This window comes from Arachis ipaensis, chromosome B02, assembly GCF_000816755.2.
Source record: "Arachis ipaensis cultivar K30076 chromosome B02, Araip1.1, whole genome shotgun sequence".
Classification (NCBI taxonomy): domain Eukaryota; kingdom Viridiplantae; phylum Streptophyta; class Magnoliopsida; order Fabales; family Fabaceae; genus Arachis; species Arachis ipaensis.
Genome location: NC_029786.2, coordinates 73,996,826 through 74,006,695, shown reverse-complemented (window position 1 = coordinate 74,006,695; position 9,870 = coordinate 73,996,826). Strand labels below are relative to the sequence as shown.

Genomic DNA, 9,870 nt, shown 5'->3' with positions numbered 1-9,870 from the left:
GAGGTTGATAACTTTGTCATGCTTAATATAGTAATTTCCCAAACCCACCCCAGGTAGGTATGGTTTGAGATGTCGATCCTTAAGCCCTAAGACGTCAAATGCGTTCCTAAAGAACAAGTTTAAATCTGTTCCAATGTCTATCAGGATTCTCTTAACAATCCTATTTCCTATCCTAGCCGTGATTACCAAAGGCTCATCATCTTCTAAAGTGGTATATTGGAAATCCTCAGCAGTAAATTGGACAATTGGAAAACTCTGTAACTTCAAGACTTCGGAACTTCTGGATTTGGCATCCTTCTTAACTGCGTTTTTGGTTTTTGCTGAACCATTTTTTCCCAGCACGACATTTACTACCACTTGTGCAATGGCATCCTGGTTCTCGCTGGTTTTATGCTTTCTAGGGTTCCTTATTTCTCGGTTTTTGTCAATGTTTTGCCGTTGGGACGGCCTAACGTGTTGAATGATTTCTGAAAGTTTCATCTTGGATGGCCTGTTCCAAAACATCCTTCAAGTCTATACAATCTTCCGTCCTATGACCATAGGATTTATGATAATCACAATATTATGATTTATTCAAAGAAGCCCTAGATCGTATCTGCGTAGCTTTGGATAATATGCCTCAGTGTGACACTTGTTGATAAACTTCTGCCAGTGATGCCACTATGGTATATATGTCGAGAACTTTTCCACACGAGGAACTGTTGCTCTCAGGGCATTTTGTCCCGAGCTTCTGGCCTTATTAGGCAAGGGAGCTGGATTTTTCCGCTTTGTCGAGACCACCTTTGAAACATCTTCGTCCCTCATGTATTCTAGAGCGATTTGGTGGATTTCTTCCATAGACTTCACATCTTTTGAGGTGAAGTGCCTTCTGAAGTTTCCTTCGAACAATCCTGCTATGAGACAGAGGCAAACAACCTCGGGAGTTCAGGTATTAACCTCCAAAAATGTTTTGTTGAACCTATCTAGATAATCTCATATGCTCTCTCCGGTCCTTTGTTCTATTCCAAGTAAGGAGATTGGGTGCTTAACTTGAGATTGCCTGGTTGTAAAATGAGCAAGAAACTTGATCTTGATGTCGTGAAATAAGGAGATAGAACCAGATGGCAAAGGCTAGCCCAGAAAGCATGACTGGAAATGCTTTGCATCTTATAGCATCACTTTCCAGGTTCATTCGTGCTTCGAAAGCTTCTATGTGCTCCTGAGGATCAAACTTTCCTTCATATTTGAGATCCGTTGGTTTATCAAAGTGCTTGGGCAATCTGACTTGTAAAACGTGTGAAGCAAACGGGGTTTGCCCCATGATTACGTACTTCCTAGAATTCGTATACTGCCTAGGGCTTGGGCTCTTGTTCGGAGCCCGTTTCCTCTTGGATTGGGCAGATTCGGAGTTGGACCTTCCTTGTCTTTCATAGTCATGGTAAGCCTCCTCATGACGAGGGTATCCTCCAAGTTCACCGATGACTGTCCTCTCGTTGGTAACCTCGGGACCTCTCCGGAGTCAACCTCTCCCGGCTATCTGGCTGATCTCTAGCCGTGCAGCTACGAGATCGAATATTTTTTGGATTGTGAGGGTTCTTCCAGCTTGCGCTCTAGTTCCTTCATTTTATGTTGCATTTCCTGCATTTCTCGCATCTTGTGACACGTCTCTTGCATTACATGGTCATAATCTTGTGGCCCCAAGCCAATGATTCGACGATCAGTGTTATGCTCGAATCCTCATGATGTGTTTCTTTGAGTAGAGTGTTTTGATTAATGGTTGATTGAATCTTGTGTTCAGCTATGGTATGAAACAAATTCAAGATGTCTACAAACAGTCAATGTTCGTACCTGATAATTGAGACGTACTTATGAAAATTCAAGATCTCGATGTGAGTTGTTTAGACCAGGCCAGGAGGACAACTTGCAAAGACACTCTGAAATTTAAGTCAGTAGTACGTTTCTGGTAGTGACAATGTGTCTTGTCTTACCCATTTACATTTGTCTTGCTTGTTTGTCGTTTTACCGACCCGGAATTATTTTTGTATTACGTTACCCATATTCTTCGCATAACGTTAGTAACGTATAATTCCATGTGGTCGGATTCTCGCTATTCATTATTGTCCAGAATAGTTAGATTTGGTATTCATGCTTTGTTGTGTGTAACTTCACGTTAAGGGAAGCACGCCCATCTTGATGAAAGTAGTGGTTGCTTGTCATATGTAGATGAGCTCTGGGTCCCTAGCATTGTCACTAGTGTTACGATAGGAGTGTATGAGACTTTTATGCGAATGTTCTGGATACGGACTTTGGAAATCTAAAAAATTTTAGGAATGTTCCACGTCGTTACCCTAACAGAGCAGGGGATCCTGCAAGTTAATAAAGGAATCAACAGAGGAGTTATGAGGTTGAATGATTCATACTTGTCATTGGTCACATTATAGGAAGGTTAGAAGTTGGATCTTAGGGACTTAGTGTGTTCGTAATCACCTTTTTAAAGCTCTTTGCTAGAGATGTAGGCAGTTACTAACTTGGGAGCTAAGTCATGTTGGGAACTCCCAAGTCGCTTATTCTCCAAATCAGAAGGGGAGATTCCTACATTAAGACTTAGCTTGGAGCCCAAATTTAGTCGGGTCTTGGTGGAGCAGGTTTGTCCTTACCTGTTTTGTTAACAAAGGTCATATTGAAATGGATTAACTAGTTTTTTTTTTTTTTTTTAGTCGATGGATTGGACAACCCCCAATCCTAGGTATCCCAATGGATTGGATAACCCCCAATCCTAGGTACACAACACACCCACATACTCTTCACATATTTTATCACATTTTTCCTCAATTGTATTTTCTAGGGTTTGAACCCTAGACCTTGAGGTGGGGAGGGGAGAGAAATGCCATTAGAGTTAAGACTCATTCGCGGATTAACTAGTTTAAATTTGATGGTCAAAGAATAGGTCCATTTAACATGACATGCTCAAAGAGTCAAACTCATAGTTATCAAACATGGACCAAACCCAGTATGAGGCAAAACTTACTATTATGCTAAGTTTTTTATTCATTATATATATTGTTTTTTTTAAGAGAAATGCTATATAGCTAATAACTCATAAGTCTTTGATCAACCATTAAATTTAGAAATTTAATTATATCAATTTTTTATATGTTCAATTTTCAATTTTTTAGGATACTAATAATATCCAATTTAAATTAAATTTGATTTGCATTCTTAAGTTCTCTCAAACTCATCAAACATCCTAAAATTAATGAACGAGTCTAACGTTTAGATTTTATGGTTTATAATTTAAAATTTAAGTTTTAGAGTTTGAAGTTTACAATTTGGATTTTTTTCACGATTAAAAATTTAAGTTTTAAGATTTAACTTTTAAGATTTATTATATGTTTAAATTATGTTTTATTTTAAATTTAAATGCAGTCTGACATATTAGAATAATTAGTCTATCTGCATACCTAGTGAAATGAACATCCGAGATATTTATTGTTCATATTATTTAATATTTTTATTGTCTATCTATATTTTTTTCTAAAAAATAAGAATAACAACGATATGCTAATACGAAAACCAGAACTATCACGGTGGAATTGGTCAAAATGATAAATACCTTTCTTCCTTAACCAACCAATTATTTGGGTTTTGAATCTCAAGAACGGAAAGGAACAATCCTAGTTGAATCAATGGTAGTTGCAAAAATGAAGATGATCCCACCAGACCAAATATTCTTTGCTCGTTCAACTCCTGTGTATAACTCTGAAGAAGGAGCATGCTTTCTTTGAAGCATGACAAAAAAATACAAGGAGGATTCAAAGTTCAAACGCATAAAAAACGAAAAACAAAAAGGGAAACACAACTCACAAAATAATCAGTTACTCCAAAAGATTTATGTAACCGACACCGACAAAATACAAATCAGCATTTTTAGGTATTGTTTGTTTGGATTGAAAACCAGTGGAAAGAAAATAAGAGGAAGGAAGTAAGAGGGAAAACATTTATTTTCCCTTGTTTGTTTAGAATGAAATTTTTAATGGAAAACTCAAATAGTGTAAAATCTAGAGTGGGTCCCACCTAAAATTTTTCTTTCCAATCCTGGACAGAAAACTGAAGGAAAAAGGAAACCCAACAGCGCTATCTCATATTTGCCCTTTTATAAAAAAAAGAGAACAAGAAATACGCAAGAGTTCTTCTCCAAGCATGGCGAAATTGAGAGGGACATAGAAGCATTCAAGCTCTGTTTTCACCATAAAATCAAGAGTGCATTTCTTCTTCAACTTTGCTGTTAGTATCAACATTGTACTACAAGCATTCTCAATCTAACCTTACACAAACAGGTTAGGGTTCTACAATCTCTGATGTGAAAAAGTTGTCATTTTTCTTCTTTTCTTCATATGTGAAACGACTTCTGCAGTATGAAATCTGTGGTAGTTCTTGAAATTTTTTATCTTTAATTTGTATTGATAGCTTTGTTGTTTCTATCTTTTTATTTTATTCTTTCTTTTTTATGTTGAGCTACGGTGCCTTGTGATTTGAGTGCGTTACTTTGTTCTGTTGTGTCATAACTAAGAAATCAAAAGTTGTGATACTAAAAAATCCAGAACCTTTTAAATCTGTTGGTTACAAAGAAAATGTTAGGGTTTTATCTATTTCAGATATGGGTAATCTTTTGTACATGCACATTGTTTATTCCGTTGTTGTTAATGTTAAGTTTTGGCTTTTGTACCCCAAAAATGATATTGCAAGATCTAAATTTAAAATTCATTAAATATAGAAAAAAATTACTTTTCATTCAGTGTTTGCTTTAAACATGTTTGGTTAATTTTGTAGTTTCAGCATGTAATACACGTTGGTGATGAAGATTGGAAGTTGTTTTACTGCATAATTTTAACTGTAAGCACGGCATGGAAAATATTTTTTTTGATGATTTTCCCTTATTCCAAATATGCAATCCTATTCTGGTTGAAAATCAAGAGCATGCATCAGATGTTTCTATAGGTAACCAGAGACTTATAAATAGCATTGAGAGTCAAGAACATTTGTTAAATGTTCTCAAAGAAAATTGGGAGAGGGATAAGAAACTTAGTACAATAACAATGCTGTGTTATACTGTCCACATGTTATATTTTCTTAAAGTGATGGCTAAGAAAGTTGACAAACCCATAAGAGATCACATTATTGGGAGAGAAGAGATTCGAACCACTTTGTTACGACAGTTGCGCGAAACTAATAGGTGTCGTGATATTTTACGAATGAGCTCACATGCCTTTTTAGAGTTATGTGCAAAATTAAGAGCAACCGGTCATGTGAAGGATACTATACATGTCACAGTTGAGGAGCAAGTAGCTAGATTCTTATATATTATAGGTCATAATGTTAAAAATAGAACCATTTCATTCTTCTTCCACCGGTCTGGAGAAACAATCAGTCGTAATTTTCATGCTGTTCTAAGAGCTGTAATCTCACTTGAAGAAGAGTTTCTTCAGCAACCTTCCGGAACAACCATTCCATCAGAGATTCTTCGAAGCAATAGATTTTATCCATATTTTAAGGTATGATTAGTTGTACATTGAATTAGAAAATCATAATTAGTATATAAAACAACTTTTCTTTTTAATTAAGTTATATGTACAGGACTGTATTGGAGCCATTGATGGAACACATGTCAGAGTCAAGGTTCCAATAGCTGATCAACCTAGATTTCGTGGAAGAAAAGAATGGCCAACTCAGAATGTACTTGCTGCGTGTGGCTTTGATATGAGATTCACATATGCTTTAGCAGGATGGGAAGGCACTGCATCTGACTCTAAAGTTCTTAAAAGTGCACTATCAAGGGATGATAGGCTCAAAATTCCAAGAGGTTTATCTATTAAAAAACTTTGACATGTTTAAATAAAGTGGTGACATCTAAAGTATAGTATTTCTATATGATTTTTTTTAGGCAAATTTTATTTTGGGGATGCTGGATTCATGCTTAAACATGCTCTAATAACTCCATATCGAGGCGTAAGATACCATTTAAAGGAGTTTGCTGGACGTGAACCTGAAAATGCATATGAATTATTTAACCTTCGTCATTCTTCGTTACGAAATGTGATCGAAAGATCCTTTGGAGTTTTGAAAAAAAGATTTGCAATTATAGCAGGTGGTACAGAACCTTATTATGACGTAGAGGTTATGGTTGACATTGTCCTAGCATGCATTATACTCCACAACTTTTTAATGGGTGTAGATCCTGACCAACACTTAATTTCTCAAGTGGATCGAGAATTACAAAATAATAATCCAGAAGCCACTAATGAAGAAAGAGAAGAAGTAAATGAAGATTACCGGCGAGGTGCAGCGCTTAGGGATAACATGGCGGCTCAAATGTGGGCTGACTATCAAATTGAAAGATGAGACTTATTTGAACCTTCATCCTTATGAAGGGGAATGAAATTTTTTGAACCAAAGTGAATGTAATGTGTGAATATCATGTGAATGTTAGGACTATTATGTGTCAAACTAATATTTTCAAAGGTGTAATACTCATGAGTATTGTGAAAAGCATGATATTACTATGTATGAAGTGTGTAGTTGAAACATTCACTTATGATGATAATTATTTTTTAAAATTAATTAAATTACTTGTATTATAGGAATTACTTCTAAAGGTAATGTTCTTGGTTAATTGATGAATTCATCATTAACACTTTTTATATTATTATTTCATTGAAGTTAATTTATAGAAGATTGTTTTTATAATTTAGCTCTTAATTTTTCAGGTTAAGACCAAATGGCAAAGAAGATGGCATCTCAAGGTGACACATCAATCAAAGACAATTTAAGGTGGACTGAGGAAATAGATGCAGCTTTTCTTGATGCTTTGATTGAGGAATGTAGTAAAGGAAACAGAGTTGAGGGCACTTTTACAACAACTGCATATGACAACGTTCTTGCAACTCTAAAAGCTTCATTCGGGAACCATCTTCGTAAAGATAATCTTAAGAATAGACTGAAGACTTTGAAGGATCACTTTGGAGTTTGTTACGATCTCTTTCATAACTTAAGTGGATTTTCATGGAACCCAGAAACCAAACTCTTTACCGCTGAACCTGAAGTTTGGGCGGATTTAATTAAGGTAATTAATTTCATGATAAGTTGTTACTAAAGTCTATAGATACCTTTGCGCATGATAAGTTGTAGTATGAAATTATTTTGACCTGTGATTTTAAATGATTAAAATTCTTTACAAGTGTCAAATTTATATGGCAAATTATGCTTCCTTGATCTAAAAAATTTTAACAAATAACTAATATGTGAGGACTAGATTTTCATGAAGCTATTGCTCTTGTATATACTTATTTATGAAACTATTCACAAATTAAGAAAAGAAAACCGTATAATTAAATTACATATATGTATCTATTTTTTATATAGGCAAGACCAGATGCAAAAAAGTGGATGCGAACTCCCATCAAACACTATGATAAATTGTATTTTATATACGGTCAAGACAGAGCTACTGGAAATATTGCTGGAAGTGCCAAAGAAAGAAATAAAAGTATGGCCAAGATGAAGGAAACAATTAATTTGAACGAAGATGAATACCAGGGGTTTGACTGTGAGTGGAATGATTGGCAACCTACTACTCATTCAACTAGCTTTGTTGCAGAGGAGAGTCCTGATTTAGGTAACTCAAACCAATCTAATGGAACACAAGGGAATCATAGAGGTTCTAAGCGTAAAGCACCAATGAGTGGTTTATTTGAAGCTGATATGGAACGAATGAGTAAAGGTATTCAAGGATTGACAGATATGTTGAAGGATGGGAATAATTACTATGATAAATCACTTGACATTGCTTCGAAGCAAGCGTTAACAGCTGAAAGGCAAGCTGAAACAGCTGAGAAACAAGTTATGCTAGCAGAAAGACAAGTTCTGATAGCTGAAGAACAAATTCAAGTTGCCAAGATCCAAGCTCAAGCTGTTGAGAGAGGAATTACATTCCTAGAACAAAGTAGAGCTCGAATTTACTCTGAAAATGATGTGTATAACGAGCTAAAGAAATTGGGTGTTGTCAAAGAGATCTTTTGGAGTTGCTACCGTTTTCTCTGTAGAGATGAAAGAGCAAAACGAGAATTTTTTGGTGTTCCCTTTGAAGATCACCACGGTGCATTATATGACTTAATGAAAGAAGCTGGTGCAATTTAAGAGGAACGCAATCAGTAATGGTAACATATATTTTGTGCATGTTTATGATTTTAGGATTTAATGTTGTATAATCTTAGTAGAGCCTCTATATTTTGTAATTAATATACTCATGAGAGTCTTAAAAGAGGCTTATGGTTGGTATATGCTTATGTATTTTGAATATGAAGTTATATATCTTGGATATTGACTGAAGTATATATTTAATGCATCAAGAATTTCATATTATAATATTAGTGTTGTTGTAGTTGCTCTTTGATTAATAGACCCTTGAAAACTACCTGATTATACTGAGAGTGCTAGAATTTTAAAGGTGATATGCATAGACCCTTGAAAACAACCAGAATTTATGTGGTTGATTATATTGAGAGTGCTAGAATTTCAAAGGTGGTATGCATAGACCCTTAAAAACTACCAGGATTTATGTGGTTGATTATATTGAGAGTGTTAGAATTTCAAATGTGGTATGCAAATTATTTGGTGTTAATAAATTTGTGTTGTTGATATATTAATTGGATAGTAGATTAGTATTGTGCTTGGAATTTGAAACATATAATTTTTCTTGTTGAAGATAACAAATTTAAAAGAATTAGCTTTAAAATATATGAAACTTCAAATCCTTTAAAATATATATACTATTTAAAGAGCAAGCACATGTGTTAGAATTTTTTCTACCGTTGATGTGTATGAAGAGAATTCAATAAAATTTGTATTAGCTATCCATCATGCTTTGCATGAATCCGGCTGGAATTTTTTTTTTTTAAAAAATTTAAACAATACATTATATTTTGTCTTAAATTTCATGAAGTAATACATTGTGTGATGTAGGATTTTATTTGGTATGACTCAAACTTATTGTAACATAAAAAAATTATGATTGATGATCTATCTTTAAATTATTAATTGTATTAATATATTTAATTTTTTAATTATTTTAAATTAAATAATAAATTTATATACATAGAATACCCTTTTTACAATACAAGGACAAAAATGTCATTTACTACTAATTTATTCTTCTTTCTTCCTAATTTTCTTTCTAACCAAACAAAGGAAATTATTCTTTATTTTCTTTTCTTTCTTTTCATTTTTCTTTCATCCAAACAACTCAAGAGAAAATAAAAATACATTCAAATTCTTTCCTTTCTTTTCTTTCCTTTCTATTTCCTTCCTTTCTATTTCCATCTTCCCATCCAAACAAACCCTTAAGGATAGACCCAAGAATATCTCAGATTACTCTAAAATATAAACAGTAAATACTAAATACCTAGCTACCACATGGATCTAATTCAAGAGCATGAGAGGATTCCACAAAACTGAAAGGGAGAAAAAATTTGCAAAATTATTATAGTGAAATAATAAAAATAGAAAGTAGATTTGTTCTCACCTTTAAAGCGAAAGTGACGATCAGCGGTGTAAGCACTAAGCAAAGTAAAGTCAAGTCTATCTTCTTCCTTCTTTCTTCTTTATTTTTCTTTGGCTGTGGACTAAGACATTATTGGTTCAGCTTTCAACTATATATTGTGAGTTGTGAACAACACTACTAAAACGAAGTAACTTTATAAATTAGAAAAATAGATCCTTTCAATTTTTTTTAAATTTAAAAAAATAAAATATAATCTCTCATTATTAATTTTATAAGTAAAATTAATAATAAATATAAAAAAATAATAAAAAATTAAATTAAATAATTGATAGTAT

General features: G+C 33.8%; 1 long non-coding RNA gene across 1 annotated transcript; it reads right to left on the bottom strand.

Moving 5' to 3' along the window:
* Positions 3,525-9,731, bottom strand: LOC110268885. The gene is made up of 3 exons (XR_002357599.1): positions 9,557-9,731; positions 9,437-9,485; positions 3,525-3,758 (listed from the first exon to the last, which is right to left on the bottom strand). It is a non-coding gene; the product is annotated as an uncharacterized LOC110268885 (long non-coding RNA).